This window comes from Syngnathus typhle, linkage group LG19, assembly GCF_033458585.1.
Source record: "Syngnathus typhle isolate RoL2023-S1 ecotype Sweden linkage group LG19, RoL_Styp_1.0, whole genome shotgun sequence".
In the NCBI taxonomy this organism is placed as follows: domain Eukaryota; kingdom Metazoa; phylum Chordata; class Actinopteri; order Syngnathiformes; family Syngnathidae; genus Syngnathus; species Syngnathus typhle.
The window spans coordinates 5,533,766-5,551,776 of NC_083756.1; positions in this window are offsets into that span (position 1 = coordinate 5,533,766).

Here is an 18,011-nt window from a genome sequence, read left to right on the forward strand (position 1 = left end):
GTCAGCGATGCTGGATGCTCACGTCACTGTCCTGGAAGGATAAGCTATTCCGAGTAAACCCACTACCATTACCATGCTAATGGAATATTACACACCAATCTAATGAGAAAAAAAAAATACAACCCTCCTTTCTTATTTATTGGCCTGTCTGGGGACGAAGGATGAAAATTTGCTTTGTAGCTATAACCCAACATATTGATGTTCATTACTGTGCACTGTCCCTATTTAAATAAAATAAAATGAAAAATCAATTGAATCAGATTTGTTCTGTTATAAAAAATAATATTTAGATCTTAATAAATTGGAAGAGTCTGCTACAGATGGCCTCAAAGGTTTAGGTAATGGTTGGCTCCATTATTTTGATTTCTGAGAAGGAGATGATGGGTTTTTCAAATCCTGTTATGTCTCTTCTGTGTGTGCAATTGTGTGTGTATCGAAAAGGGACAGGAGATCATCAGATTAATAACTACCTCTTTTATGAAGAAAACACTGTTACTTTGTTTGTTCATCCAAGCATGACCCAACTAAGCCAATACACTCGCTGCTCCAGAGCTGATTATTGTCCATTATGTTTGTTCGGAGGATTTTGGTCGGACTCAAATGGATTAGAGCTGATTTGAAGACTAAAAAAAGAGGGGATTATTTCGGGAGGGTGGGTGCACTTGTGTACATGTGTACAAAAGTGTTTCCTGAAAGTAGGAAGCAAACACTTTTTTTTTTTTTTTCTAAATCAAACTGGTACTGTATAGCCTTGTTGCCTGGTGACTCTGTAGCTAGCTGCTCTGAAAATGCAAAAGGATAATGAAATCTCTTGCTGTTCCAAGTCTCCAGGCGATGGTACAAACAGAAGAGAGGAAATAAATATACTTCAAGTCTTTGTAGCCTGTGGATTACAACTCACTTAATAAGCCCTTTTGCTCTGAAGTAACAACTTGGGACATTACATAGTGATGAGAGAGAAAAAGTTCTCACTGTCTTGATTTTTTTGTCTCCACTTTTTATTCTCCTCGCCTTAAATTTGGATCGGTCTATTGAGTAACACACTATTGTTCTTCATTGGTAATTTTAGCAGCTTTGGTACGCCTCTCCGTTCATACCTGTCATTAGCAAGGGGGCCTCCTCTTCCTCCTCTGGGGAGGTCACCTCGTGGAAGGTGTGAGGAGAATCTATTACAGCCACCTTGGGGTTTCGGCTCGAGGACGATGAGAACTTCTGAAGCTGCTCTTGAATGTGAATCGCTTTTACCTATTTTAAATATTGTCACGCTGCTGTTTCTTTGCCCTCCTTCCTCATGTTATGCAAGATATTTGACGCGGATCTGGCAGCTTGACAATTACTCGGAGCAAGGAAAACAACAATACAAGAAAAATGCACGGGTGTCAAGTGACGACTTCAGGCTCTACCGCGCAGAGAAGATCAACATAAATCACGTGTGTGTGTTATTTGGTGAAAACACACTCCTGGTGCTTCTAATTAGCCAATGTGTTCATTAGCTCTGTGAAGAGATTAGACGGTCAGTCAATCAGGGTGACGGGCTAAAATGTGACTCCTCTCTCTTGTAATTATGCAAACTAGCGAGAGAAGACCAATATTGGACTGCTTGGGTGTTTCTCACTCCTGCTTAACATTCTGGTAAAAGACTTAAAAGTCACTCTAACTTGTTCAATGTCACCTTGGCGGCTGCTCCTTTACTTTTTTTTCCAAAAGCTGCAGTGCATTGTTTCCATTCCACACACCATTTTTTAACCTTGAAGAAACCAAGGTGCTGTGCAAAACACGTACTACTCGAATTCAAAAGAATAATGATTCAATGGCATTGGCAACCTAGGGAAAAGAGAAAGATGTGGCCCTTGTGTATCCATGGTTACGTTGGTTTTATTGCTATTTGTTTTGGTCAGTCGACGCAATAAAAGTCCTGTAAGAGAACTGAATAGGCACCGGGTGCAGTTCCAAAAGAAGGCTCATAGAATTCTCATGAAAAAAAAAAAAAAAATCCCTCCTTTTCAAAGCCATCTGGTTTCCAAGGGTCTTGTGATTGGATTGCCCCTGAATGCACACGTTCATCATGTTTTAGTTTTCCAATTAAGATTCAGAGTGCAAGAACTCTCATGTCTGCTATTAAAAAAAAAAAAATGCCAAATGGAAAATTAAGGGTCTCTAGTAGCAGGCTCGATCAAGCTTGACCTCATTTTGGTGTTAATGAAATATAGCGGCGGCGACTCATGCATGTGCAGAGGAGGGGGGAAAGGGGAAGAGTGCATGGTAAAGGGAAAATAGGGAGTGTCAAAACATAAAATGCATGTAAAGGCTTTATTTTATTGATAGTGGAAATCACACATTGTCCTGGTTTGAAATTGTCTGTACGTCTATTATCTATTTAAAAAAAAAAAGTTTTTTAAAATTACATGAAATTAAATCCAGTCTGCGAAATTCGAGTTTCTGATCGTAACATGGTTACCTAGTTGCCTTGAAATAAGGCTAGTATCGATACCTGGTATCGGTACTTGCCCATTTCGAATTTGTCACAATAGACCACTTTAGACGATTGCACATATTTATTTGTTATATTGATTAGATTTATTATATTTATTTATTTTCATTCTAAACAAATATTAGATTATTTGATTTATTACCTAAATATATTCGATTTAAGTCTGGGTAAAATGGAAGCCTTTTAACCAAAATCTGGTCTGACTTTTGCAAACATCCAAATAATGACTCCAGTAAATGTAGTCAGCCAAACAACAGCAGTAATGTTCACCCATGCTGACAGTCCAACACTTATCCAGGCTAATATTCATCATCTGCCTTTCTGAGGCGTGTTCAACAAATTGGACGGGAGACGTGTCTCTCCAGTTATTATTTAGCAGACGATGAGGAGGTGCCATAAAAGCTAAAAGCACCCTGTGCGTGAGTTATGCAGCAAACATGAAATTAGACACACATCACTATCCAAGGGCATACAAATGGGATGATAAAATGCATTCAAGCATTGAAATCTGAAAATCTGCCACATTTGACTTGTTCCTGATTGCCATCGATTGACCACACAGGAAATTTTATTTTGAAAATAGATTTTTAGAGGGGGTGGAGAGTGAAGGATGACACCAGATGCTTTAAAAACCCCTTTTGATTCATTAAAAAGTCACTGTCACCAGAGACGAGGCAGGGGTGGGGGTTAATCCTCGTTCGCAACGTGTGTGTGCACAAGTGTGTGTGTGAGACACAGCTGAGTGATCCTCGTCATGTCTCTGAGGGGTAATTAGCTTTGGCGTGGCCTGTCGGTGTTCCGCAGGCCTCCCCAGTCCCAAGACTCAGCTGACTGTGTCATGGCGTAGGCAGAGCCTCGTCTGCGGGGAGAATAGCAAGCAGCGGAGCCGTTAGGATGGAGAAGTGACGAGGGGGTCACGTTGGAATAATACTCCTGTCAGACTTCTCTTTCTGCAAGAAATATGTCTTTTACTCATGTTATTCCTCTTTTTCTGTCCTTCTTTCCCATCTCTTCTGCCTTTCATCGGTTTGAATATTGTCAAATATAAAACGTAGAAGGATATAAAAAAAAATATTGCCTAAATGTAATTTATAATGCTCTGTGGTTTTTAGTGGTGTCTCATAAAGTCGTACCTGTCCAACTGTCAATCAAAAGTGTCTTCTCTGTAAAGTCTCCTGTATTAAGTGTATCTAGTGCTATGGCAGATGGATTTCTATATATAGATAAGAAATCATTTCATTTCAGCTCCCCCTTCCCTCTCTCTCTCTCTCTGCCCTCTGTTTCCATCAATTCTTTGTCTTTTCCTCCACCTTTACATTGATTTTCCCTAACATGGAGCATGACGCCTATCAATATTTCCCGCTGCCATGGCCAACAGCCATCCATCACTGGTTGAAATACACAACTCGCTCATTCTAATGTTAACACGTTGAAGCTTGTGTCTGCCCACCTTGTGTTATATTTCACCAGCTTTGTTCACTGCTTGATCAATTTCTAGTCTTGTTTCTTTAATAATATAATATAATATAATATAATATAATATAATATAATATAATATAATATAATATAATATAATATAATATAATATAATATAATATAATATAATATAATATAATATAATATAATATAATATAATATAATATAATATAATATAATATAATATAATATAATATAATATAATATAACATAACATAACATAACATAATATAATATAATATAATATAATATAATATAATATAATATAATATAATATAATATAATATAATATAATATAATATAATATAGTATAATATAATATAATATAATATAATATAATATAATATAATATAATATAATATAATATAATAATAGAGAAACTGTTTCAACCATTAATGCAGCAATTGTATTAAATTTGCAAAGTTTTGATTGTTTTGTGATTGTGAACTCTAGTTAGCCATTTCATCAATATATATAGAAATAATCCATTCTAAAATCAATGTAACTTGAACGATTCCTAGTTCTTAAGAGGATATTGTAATTTGCTTCATAGATTCCAATCACTCTTCCATCGAAGCATTGTCAGGGAAGTATTTAGTGTTGACATTTTTAACAGAGTGGCCAGGGCATGTTGATTAATAAATAATTAATGGTGTAGATTGATGAAGCCTAAGGACATTGGATGTTCTTGCAAAAAGTGAAACTTTAATGACAAGAATTGAGTTTGTAGAGTGTAATTAATGATTTGGGAAGGGGGGGGGGGGTGTCACCAAGCCTCATTAAAAAGGCTGACTCGAGACTGCCAGCTTGGGTGACCATCACAATTCGCCATTTCGCTAATGATCGGGTCATCACCTATATCCATACACCCGGCATGCCAATCAGAAACACACACAAACACACAACTGTGTTCTTTCTGAGTGCTTGAATGGAAGCAAAGGCCAAAGACGTAGCTCACAGAGTCATCAGGACTCCACAGGATGCGCTCAGGGATTTCCCTGCAGTAAGACGCTATCCGCCATCTGCTTGACCTTTTATTTGGTGTCATCAATACTTTGGAGGCTAACTAATATTGAACTTCTGTTTACCAGAGCATAAATACAATATCATCCGCAATGTAAAAAAATAAGCATATTAATATTATAAAACATTTGTGCGTAGACTACACAACTAGAGCAATCCATCATTTCAAAAGATGGGAAAGATTGTCACCAGCCCAGTATGAGAAATTAGCATGATAAATGTCTTTGCTAATGATTTATGCAGTGAGCATATAAATACATGGACGTAAACTCGGGGGACTAGGCCAGATCGGGAATCCCAACCCCCTCGCAACAGTCAAGACCTTGAGGCGGGTGCTCCAGCCATAGTAGCATAAAATGGCCTGTCCTACATCCTGACATCCCTTAATGAATGTGACATTTAGCTGATATTTGCATGCCATGCATGATGTTAAATTAGCATGTTGAAACACTAAGCTTGAGATTAGACAAAGCTCAGCAAATGCACACAATCCATCATGCGAAGATTTACAACAGGTGACCCGTGCGGCTTATCCGAAAACCCACTTAGTCCCGCTTCCTGGTGTAACCTTCATTAAAATGTTACACACACGACTTATTTACAAAGCGTCGGAGCGAAACGTAGAATCTCTGCGGGGAAGAAACTTTCAATCCCATCTGTCAGCAGATGAAATTGCATTGGTGACAAGAGGCGAAATATCAATCAGAAGTAATTTCTTCCCACCGCCTTGGCTGTCAAAGCTGCAGGAGAAAGTTGACCCTCTGTCATTATACATTTGTTTAGCCTCTACATCATCCGCTACACCGACTACAAAACACTCTGAGATGTTGCGGCGTGGGAATATAAAGCAGCTGAGGTCATTTGTGTGACATGCTCAGTGTTGCTCAAAAATGCCAAGTGAGGATATATTGATTGCTTCTTATATTAATCATATAAGAGCAATAGTAAAGTCCACCATCAACACCCCTAACAGACAGCTATCGCCGATAATAGTGCTTCTATCAGCAGGTTGGGGCCCAGAGAGCCTTGGGAGTCCCGTCAAGGATTTACCTGATTGGTATTACTGGTTCCAGTAGAATGAATGTCACTGCAGTCAACACAGTCTATGTATGTGTCTCACATGTCAGGCTTCATCCAACCTCAGTGTCGCCTGCAGACAAAAACACCGAAGCGCCTCTGAAATGATTCCTTCAACCCACACACATTTGCAAAACACTGCAGCGATGGGGATGTTTGAATAGAAATGTCAGGTCATTAATAACTATTATCACAGCCTTATTGCATTTTCTATACCCAAGGCAGAGGAAACACGGTTTACTTGAATAGATTTGTTTCGAACTGGTGAAGCTGAAGGCTGGTATATGAGTCCAGGTGATAAGAGTGACATTTGGAGGTAAAAGTCAAGTACCAGAGGGACTGCACTTTTCCAAGTAAAATAATAATTCGGCAAATGTGAAATGAGATGGTGAGCTCCCGTGCTCATTTACACTTGTGTCCACTGTATCTGCTTTCATGGCGACAGGCCTCAGGTTGCGTATCTGTTCATCGCTCTCTCCGAGATATCCGCGAGTCGAGAATCCATCTGGGGGCTTCCTCTGGAGCCTCTTGAGAGGGCCACAAAGGCTTCTAATTATCCCTGACCTTCTGGTTCTCCCACAGCTTGCCTCCCTCTCAGGGCCCCTGTGGCTCGCACAGGACTGCCTTCTCCTCATGGGTTCCACATCTTCCCTCAGTTTGCCCCCATCTCACCACCGAAATAACCCTTCAGCTTGGCCCCGGACGCTAATTGCTGCCGTTAAATAGACAGGAGGTTTTTGGTGCAATGCAAGGTCAGTCGAGAAGAAGAGCTCGGGCAATTGCTGACAATGTCAGCTCCTTTGTTGTTGTATTGGTTGAAAATGAAAAAGTTACATTCAAGGCCAAAAAAAAACCAGTCGTAAAAATGGTAAACAAAAAAAGAAGTTGACTTCATTATCAGCAGATGATGGATGAGTTTGGAACATTGAGCTGTGTTTTTATTTAATTATTTATTCATGGTCATGCATGAATTAAAAAATAAATAAAAATCCAAACCCTGTTCCGGAAAAGTCAATTTATCACTTTCTAAAAAGCGTCCTTATTGACCCAAAAACAGAGATTACTTGTGTAGTCACTCTAATTTTCTTTTTACGACATGAGAGGGCCATAAACTTTTGGAAATGATAGCGTTTCCACCTGCCGCAAACCACCAACCATCTGGGACTTTTCTCTCTTTTTCATTACACATCATTGCAGTAGATCAACATGTCCAGTGAGTAACCTGACCAAAACACATTGCCTTGAAAACTGCAATTATCTGCGTCCTAATGCGGGAGAATCAAAATAGATATCAGTAAAAAAAAAAAAAAGGGGCTGACACTATAAAGCATGTCAGTTAATATCAGTGAGTCAGAGCCATGTTGTAAATCATGATTCCGCTGCTGCACTCCGTCTCTTGCTGCTCGCTAAGAAAAGAGTTACCAAGGAAACCGTGAATTAAATAAATCAAGTGTCTTGACAGGTGCTTTGAACCAGATATGACCATGCAACACTGCTGATATCCTATTTATAATCAAAACACTAATAATTACTGAAATAAGAATTTTTACAACCCTGGACACCGTTAAATAATCACATTTTTAAGATTTATCTGCTGACATTAACCTTGAATCCTATCGGTGAACAAAAGCTCACTGTCAAGCTGAATCGGAATTAAAAATGGCGTTTTCGAGCACAGACGGTACGGATTGAATTGACCTTGACTCACCTTTTTTCTTAAGCTTTGGAAGAGCAATATGAACATTTTAAATAACTAAACGTCTCTTTGTCACGGTCTTCCTTCTTTGTTAAACTCGTGTGTGTGTTTTATCAGTGTGAAAGTGTTTATTTCATCCTTGTTATGCATGTTTATTCTACAATTACAAGAGAACCACACGACACCAAATTCCCCGCTTCATCCATTATGTATCAGGTGATGTCCTAACAGCTCGTACCGGGATCACGCTCGGAAACGGGCCTTAAACAACTGGCGACGTCTTGGCGAGAAAAGCGAGTACCCGTATGACAAGGATTGGGGAGCCGTGGCAGAACAAAGCTGCTCAAATATTGATCAGCGGCGGCGTCTTTGAGGTGTTTAGTCTCAGCCAGACAGCCGCCCGTGGGACTTGGTGGTGGGTTTTAAAGGCTATGCAACCGAGAGTGTAAGTGCAGGCAAGCTTGGTGCGCTTGATCCACCTTCTGCTGTTGATTCAGGTGGAACGGAAGAACACAAGTCCGCAGAGGGAGGAGCGCATCAGCAGAACCGCAGCATTGATCAGTGAAGATCTATTGGATACACATGTAGGGTATGCTGTATTTTTTTTTCCGGTAAATTAGAGGCTATCCAACATATATTAGTTGATTTTGCAAAACAACGTTTTTGAATTTACGATGTTCTGTTTTAAGTATGGCCGTTTTGTTGTCATATTTTTATGACTTGGTTTCGATTAGATTTGTGTTGGTAAATTGCCTTGAATCGTGCTTATCATTTGCCAAGATATAGATGGAGCAACATGGTTGATTCCATTTCATGAACTGATTCACTGGCAACCCAATTAATATCTTTGACGTCTATAACCGTCAATGGCACTGAATGAGTTAAATTGTGTACTCTTAATTATTATTTTCATTTGATTTTGCAAAGTCTGTGTGTAACATACACTGGTCACATCACCCATAAATCTAAAACAATTGCTAAGAATTATCATTTTGTTCCACATTTGAAATGCTGACAAATGGGAGCTTGTTTTTGAAGCTTGAACATGATTAGGTGACACATATTATCAGAAAAAGGGCGGAAAATGAAAGTAGTTGCTTGGCTCCCCTGTTCATCTGGCTGTTTTCTAATTAAACTCAACTTTTTTGATGAGCCCCCAACTTCTACTTCACCTAGCTAAGCTGCCAAAACCACTCTGCCTTTCTACCCGTGCTCTCCGAGCTGATTTGGACGTCCGCCACCGATTCCCTGCATGTCGACACAGCATCAGGTGAATTTCAACTCATTCCATGCCCATTTCAAATTTCCATCCTCGCTACCGCAGGCTGCTGACGGGAGACGGCTGGCCAAACATCTCCGCTGTGCCAGATTCCCGACACAAGCTGCAGATGCACACGGTGACACAGGGTCCCTTCACCCTGCTGGCACAAGTCCCCGCCTGGCCATCTGGTGCTTGAAGAACAGGTGCCAGTCACTCCTCACGCCTGCCCTCCTATCTTCCTGAAAGACACAGCCTTCCAACACTAAGGTCCCTTGCACCAGCTTCACAGCTCCTCACCACATTTCTGCCAAGGCACTTATCTCCTGCTGGGGACACTGCCCACATAACACCAGAGAGCCAGCGTGTTAGTTGTTCAGAATCAGCTCACATGCACAATGGGTAGCCGAGCTGGAATATTCTGAATAACCTGCTCTCAGCTTGCCATGTTTTGGCTACTCCTGAAAAAGACATTGATTGAATGCACAATCACTCACATTCATCCGATTATTGAAAAGGAATACATTTATTGGCGGGGAAGATGGGCCCGCATGGAACAAACTCGACTGGGAGTATCGGCTCAAGTTTTGCAGCTTGTATGTAGAAACTAGAAATGAGTAGAAAATGGCCACTCATTTCATATAATTGTAATTAGGTTTTTCTTTCAAATAATCATAAGTGCAGAAAGTCTTGACTCATTAATTTACTATGTAAATATATATTAGTCACAGGCATCAAAAGGGAGCCTATTTCGCAACACATTGCCGCTCTTATCTGGAACTTCCTAAATACTTCCAGAGGCTCCGCCGTCACGGTTAAATCTGAAACTTGCGGGATGGCGTAACTCAACCCCAACTGGGTTTTATTTCTATTTGATGTGTTTTCAATTGATTTAGTTTGTGTTCTTAATATAGGCTTCACACCTGGACCAAATATCTTGGAACTTTGTATGCGTGATGGATTTTTTGGCTTCAACACACATTCTTCTCAGCAGAATATGCTGCTCTTCCAACATCATCTTCTATATGCACTTAAGTAGCTCTTCAAAGATCCCCCCTTGTATTCCAGCAACGTGATAAATGCCACCATTTTCCCCCTCCATCTCTTTGATAAGGATGAGCACAGATGAAAGAAAATCTAACAGAGGGATGCATTTGCCGTTTGATATCCGCCACATGGAAAGACAATCGAGGTGCAGAGGGACGACTGAATAGAAAGATGCCAAATGTTTTAAGCACAAATGCACCGCTTCAGTTTTTTGTACCACTGAGAGTGAATCATTGTGGTACGATAGTTTGGAGTAGAGAGTAATCATTCCTCAATTACCGTAATTTCCGGACTATAAACCGCACCTGAATATAAGGTTCACTAAAATTAAGGGAAAATCCTGTTTGCTCACATATAAGCCACACCGTTCTCGATTCTATTACCTATATTACCGAAACAAAACATTTTACAATCTCATAAAAATCATAAAGATTCCATAGATAAGCCGAACTGGACTACAAGACGCAGGGTTCAAAGCTTGTGCAAAAAGTAGCGGCGTATAGTCCTGTGCGCTTGGTGTACGGCAGTGATTCTCAAATAGTGGGGCGCGCCCCCCTTGGGGGGCGCGGTGCTATTCCTGGGGGGGCGCGTGTGACCCTGGGGAACAGGCTTTTTTTTTGGCAGTACTAGAATAAAGTGTAATTGCGCGTTTACTACAGCAGGGGGTAGTGGCGCTCTCATTGTTACTTCTGTCACGTTTGCGACAGTGCAACATTTTACGACTTACAAGACAAGTTAGGATAGTCACGGTGGGGAGGGGGGGCGCGAATAGATTTCTTCTTGCTAGGGGGGGGCGTAACAGAAAATAATTGAGAAGCACTGGTGTACGGTAAGTTTAGAGTCTAGCACGCTACGATTCGAATATCGCTAGACGTTACCGTTGGCGAGTCAGTTGATCTCTAGGGTTCACCGTTTCTTTTTATATTAAAAATAATTTTGTTTATACGTGCATATTTGTATACTTGTGTGTGTGAGTATATATACAGTATACCTGAATTATGATGTTTTTTTTTCTGCAGGAAGGATCACAATTCTAATTTAAATGCGATTTAGTGAAGGGAAAATATCATAAATAAAATGATTTGACTGTGTATACTTTCTGCCCTTGGCCAATGATTGCAAGCCTAACAGCTATTAGAGTCTCCTAAGTGTTTTATTCTTGGAGATTACCTGCGCTATCATTTTGCATCCTTAATATACCGTATGCATGGGAAAAAAAAAAAAAACATACTCAGCAATCAGCTCTTGATCTCGGCAAAAGCCAATTCGCTCGTTGTTTTGCTTCTGCCGCATATCAACTAAGACGGGAGTCACTTTGGTTTTCCATTTTGATCATCAGCACCAGTCAAGAACTCTTGATTGTGCCCAGCGAGTGAGTCATTTTCAATCATGATATGAGACTCGTACAGTATCTGTCATGAATAAACATGGCCAATAACAGCCCCCCCTTCCCTCATATTGTTGTAATTCTCACCTGCTGTATTAAAATGCATAATCTTTTCACAATTGCAGCCCGAGTGTGGTCTATTGTATCAACAATATCATAGCAAGCAACAAAGACCTAATTAGTACCTGCCTAGATATGATGAGGAATAATTAGCGGAATCATGGAGAGTCACTGACAGCAGTCTTATAAGCGGCACACAAGGGCCTATGAATGAAACAAAAATAAAATCACTAAATATTGAAAGGAAAGGAAGATAAAAAGTGTCATCCCATGATTGGGTGTGGTTGGCTTTTCCAAAGCTGACGTGGTCACCATGACATCTTCGCAGATGATGTAAAAAGGAAGCGAGACTTGTAATCAACAAGCCAGTGCTGGTTAAAATGACACATTTTGTTTTTCATGCAGTTCCAGCAAATAAAATGGCCTTATTAAACAGGCGTCTTTGTGGCGCTATTAGAGGAGTGCAAAGGAGAAAGTAAGGCAGACAATTTGTCTTCCTTGTTATTTAATGTTACTTCATTAATCCGAGTGGTAATAGTAATTTTGGTATTGCTAATAAATCATATGAAATTTACTCGGTTTTCTGCGTGGCGCCATAACTATTTTTGCATGTGTGTGTCAACACAAACATTCGTGACACACCTAATAAGTACCATTGGCCACTTGATCACATGGGCCAACGTAATCCGAGCACATGACAGTTCCCTAATCCGAAACAATAATAGACACAATTTTATGTTGACCCTGATTTGTTTATTATCAAAACGTAATATATTTAACCAGTGCTTATTTGTATGCTAACTTTTTTTCTCTTTCTGTTTAAAGCCCCTTGGTCATTAACGTGCTTACTCATTTGCACATTTTGATGAGTTTACCCCGCAGCTGTCTTCAGGCCCGTTGTGAAAGTACGTATGTGTTGAACTTGTTAATTTTACTCATGCGCAAACATTGTGTGAAATGACTTTTAAGAGGGTTTCAAAAATGGATGCTTTTATGTGTTTGTGTTTACTCCTAAAATAGTGAAGATCGCTATCGGCTTGCGAATGCTTTCTGGTTTGTCCCCGCTTGATAAGAGAACCAATTGCACGTGTGTGCTTATGCTTGTTTGTAGAGCGAATTGGAAATAGAGAGAGAAAATGTGGAATGCAACACACAAAAAGATTGTTGTGGTAATAACATTTGAAATAAATATTTAAGGGAATCCATTGACAGGATATATTTTTTTTTTTGCAAAAACATTTGCGCATATATTTTCTCACTTTATTTAATTAAAGTTATTGGATATGTGCAAGAAAATATGAATTCTCAGCAATGGCTTCTCCCTCATATCATTTCATGCAAATGATCTGCTACAAGGCTCTCCGCAGAAAAAAAAAAAAGATGAAGGGGGAGCTCCAGCACAAATCCTGGTTGGCTAATCAAAAGATTTAGCAGAGCACTGAAGTCGAGGACGCACCATGATGCTGTACCAGTTGGAATAACAAAAATTTAAATTGAGTCCTGAGGGGTGAGCATGAAGAACTTTCTGATTGACACATGACCCCGCTCCATATATATATATATATATATATATATATATATATATATATATATATATATATATAATGCCGTATTTTCCGGACTATAAGGCGCACCTAAAAAACTAAAATTTTCTCAAAAGCGGAACGTGCGCCTTATAGTCCGGTGCGCCTTATATATAGACCAAATTCCTAAATTTAAACTGGCCCGAAGCATTGTGTCATGACATCAATCATAAGTGGCCCGGTGAAGACTATGAATCATGAATCAAAAAGACTCTGGGTCATTATTTTGTGATTATAAAGTAATTTGTTGCGTCTGAAGTTGAAATAAAAAAAGATAAAATGGCGAATCATTTGATTTGGATTAGAAATCTGACATGATGCATTAATGGTGCGCCTTATAGTCCGGTGAGCCTTATATAAGGACACAGTTTTAAAATGGGCCATTCATTGAAGGTACGCCTTATAGTCCAGTGCGCCTTATAGTCCGGAAAATACGTGTGTACATATATATATATATATATATATATATATATATATATATATCCTCATCCACAGAGGAAATGATCTTACACACGTGTTAGATCAGCTCCTGTTGCAGCTTGTTTACACTATCCAGACCACTTTGCACTTAGCTCCTCCACACAGAAGCCTGTTTGGCCACAGAGGCCAGGTGACAGATAAAGCTGGCGGACACTCCACATCCAGCGCTGTAACGTGGCTGACCTTAGTCAACACAGATAATCAGTGACTCATTCAGCCCACAAGCACAGGATCTGGGTTGTTCAGCAAGGTTATCTTCAACTAAAAGTGGAGTCTGGACCCTGCAGGCATGTGACAGGATGGCAAGCTTATGTGACCTTGTTAGGCTGTGACTCCATACAAACCCCAACAGTGCCCCTGGTTAAAGGTTAACACCCACAAATGATGAAAGAGGCTCTGTTGTTGCTGAGCTCTCTGGTGATGAATACCATCTAAAAGCTTACAGCCCCCTCAAAAGTAGAGATAAACTATATGCCATTCTTTATATTATTAGATTATTTGACACTCATTTTGTTTACATATAAAAAAAATCATCCCGCAATAAATCGGAAATAATTGGCATGATTGTATTGCATCATACATCAACATGTGTCTCCAGAAAATTATTAATGTATAAAAGACCAAAAAAAAAAAACTGTATTTAGCCCTAAAGCACAAGTATTGAGATTTTTCTTGCACGTCCACAACCTCCAGGCATTTCATTCCGTCTGAAATCCATGACTTGGTGAAGTGCAATATTTACCCAGCACAATGGACAACCTAACTCTTCTTTCACAGTGCTGCGTCCAAACGGAGCACTACAGATCCTATCTATTTGATTTTTCACAGTCCTAATATAACCTCTTCCACGCGAGGCTTTTTATTACCGCTCAGGGAGACAAGCTTTATTTGCAAGCTGTTTGCTGTAGCAAATTGTTATTGCGCTGTGGCATTTCAATTGAGTGAGATATCAACGTATTGTGTCATTCACTGGACCGACGTGACTCCAATAGTAAAATAAAAATATCGAAGGAAGGATTTTATTAAAGGGAACGAATGATATGCTTTGACGTGAAGAGAAATGTTCGACAATGGACCGATCCAAACTCACGATTGTCACGATTGTTATCCAGCTTCTGCGGACCTTGCTAATTATCTGATCATTTAAATCGGGTGTATTGAAACAGGACACCAGCCCTCGAGGACCGGAGTTGCCTACCCATGCAATCGGTCTATTGCCAAACTATCTGTTGATTTTCAATTTGCAATAGGCCTATTGCCAAACTGTTGATTTTCAATTCTGCAACAGTTTTTGTGAAAGCTCACGTTAAGTCTTTATTGGTTGAGATTATCCAGAAAGGCAAGTTATCCTTGGACCTAAGATGTCTCAAGAACCCCAAAAGCCAAATATTAGGTTTAGATAATGATTGCCTTAGCCAGTCGGGGACTTAACAAGCAATGTAGAGTTTCAAATAGTGTTTGCATCAAGTGCGTCTTGCAAGGGGTGAGTGGCAAACAAGTCAAAGCAAGGCCAGTGTGTTAACTCGCCCCCCCCCCCCCCATAGATCAAATTACGATCTTAAATAAAATGGAAACATGTTCTGCACTGTTTGGCTCTTCCTTCTCCGTCCGGCCCCAAGTGACTTCTTTCTTTCGTCTCTATCGTCTTTGTTTCTTTGCCTGTCTTCATTAAACTTGTCAAGTTGTTGCTGCAGAGGCTTTGCCAGCCTACTTCTTCTGCTTTACTGCTCTCATCAGCGTGCCCTTCAGTTGCCTGGAAACTGAGCGTGACGAAGATCTGAGGAGAGCGGCAACACCTGATGCCAGCTAAACAACAAACTGAGTTATGTAAAGTGGACGAAAAGTTTCAGAAGCCAAATGAGATGGGTATGGAATGATTTTGATAAGTGCTGTTAGGATTGCATAGTATACAACAACACTGATTGAAAAGATTTTTATTTGTATTATCTTGTTTTAGATTTTATAAAATACATTGTCATAGCCACAGTTATTGTGAAAGCGCAATAGTAAATATTTGATTACACAAAATTTAAACTGGCTAAATTTAAAAAATCTAGCTGCCAAAACATGATGTTCAGTACATTCGAAAGAATGCACAGCATGATTTTTCTGAATGATCGACTTTATACCACCAGCTAGTTGAACTAGTTATGTTCAACCATAGTCGAGTTCACCACTTTTCTCTGTGTATTTGATATAAATTATTTATTAAAGCTCTTCTGTCATTTAGGTGTTAACCAAACAATCTAAGGAATGATGCAGCTGACTGCTTACTGTAATGAGAAATTAAATGACTATAATTTATTAATTAAATTGACAAAAAAAAAAAAAGGTACGGTATGCTATGCATGCACAAACTGCTGATTATTTATTTCTTCCGTGGATTGCCAAAAATTTAAATTGGGAATACACTAATCTACGATACCAAATGAATATTTTTAAACTTTGATGAGGTCGTGGCTGTAGAAAAGGAGCAAACAGTGGACTAAAGGGTCATCATTTTTCCTTCAGGAATTTTGTTTTCAAGAACCATGTTCCTGTTTCAAGTGTAAACATTCTGATATGAAGTGGATGTAAACCTTATAATCAGTGCCAGATTTCCTGTCTTTGTGGATTCAAGCTCCCTTCTGGAAAGTGAGACTGCCCCACTTTTCCAAGAGTGAAAAGAATAATCTATCAAATCTCACACCACCAACTGCCTCTCGTCAATCCGTAACAAACATTAAAATGAGCTCTTCCCCCATCACTTTTGCAAGGCTGATTCGTACATCACTGCCGGGCGGCTTGTGATGTTAAATCAATATAAGGGGCATGTATTTGTACGTGGCTCCGCGGCTACGGAGCTAATGACCCAACAAAACGGATGGAGTGTCTGCTTAGCAGGCTGATGGGACAGCAGAGTGAGGAAATAAGGAAACAATGAGGCACCTATCTGAGAAGAGCACTCCGTCTTTTTGTGATGTGACGCTGATTGCAGTCACCGTGGATAATGTCTGTATATACCGTATGTGCATTGAGGGGCCCATTGTGAGACTTTGAGAGGTTGAAGAGACACTGACAGGGTGGAGAAAATTCATCTTGTCTCCAAATTGGATGCATGCAAGTGAAGGTAATTGAGAAGCTCAACAATCTTTGCATGACAATCTTAATTTGTTGTTGTAGAACTGGTGGAAAGTAGAGAATGCACAAACTATGGCTTCTGATCACTATTGAAGTATTACAAAATTTAAAAAAAAAAGCTCAATTCAATTATAATGTAATTATAAATGGGACAAAGTAACAAAATATCTGAGAGCTGACGCATACCAGTAACTCAAAATCTGGCATCAGATCTGTATTAGACTCGGGCAAGGCTGGGGGTATTTCACAATTCAGCAGATAGTGTCTGTGTCCAATGGCAAATTAACATAACAGTTAACAAGAATTCAATGTGTTGGAACCAATGTGTGGTTTGTGTTTTGCGCTCTGGCCCATTTTTGAACATTCCCACAAACCTTGTGGCGATTGCACACAGCCATATGTCTAGTCCGTAGCTTCACAGACACTCCAATCCATTTAGCCTTTTCAAAGGATGGCTACGAGCTTCAAACACTTTATAATTAACCATAAAATATGACTGGAGGAATTGTGGTGAGCTGTTTTTTTTTTTTTTCTTTTTGTCCGACATCCAAAACGGGCTTCTTGTTGGGTGATGTCATTCATTTTTAGAGCAAATTACAAAACCACGACTAACTAATGTGGCATTATTTTTATTAAGTAGAAAAGACTTTGATGCAGATTTACCAAAATAACTTTTTGGTACCATACTCACTTCAGTCTTTTTTTTTCTTAAAATATTTTTGTCCATTCCAGCTCAGCTCGCTCTCTCTACATTTCTTTGTCGTGATGTCCGTCTCTATTTGTCTCTGTGGACATGTTGCTTTCTCTGAGAGCTGCACTCTGACACAGTGTAAAGAAATAAGTTTGCTCCTGCAGTGACAGCAGCACTTTGCAGTCGGGATAACAGCTCGGGTTATTGACAGAGTTGAGGGAAAGGGTCACACTTAGTTGGCAGCAAGGCGGATAGGAAGCTTATTTGTCTAAGGTTACAGAAATGGCATTAAAAGGCTTCAAATGAAGTGCTTATGTAGTAGCCGTCCTCACCTTTTTACCTTTGGAGACGGAGCGGGCCTGCTATTTTGTAAAATTGCCAATTCTCGCTATTTTATCACATACCATTCTTCAACTAGAATAAAAATGAGAGAGATCAAGTCTAAACATGAAGCCAGACTTGCCGACCTAAACAATTCCATCCCACAGTATTTTTCTAAACAATTATTATTTTATTATATCAATGTTGGATTTGTTGCAGTACAAAGTCACTTGACTACACTTGGGTCAGCCAAGAAAAATCATTCCGGTTAAATAATCAGTGGACACAAGCAGCTCTTTAA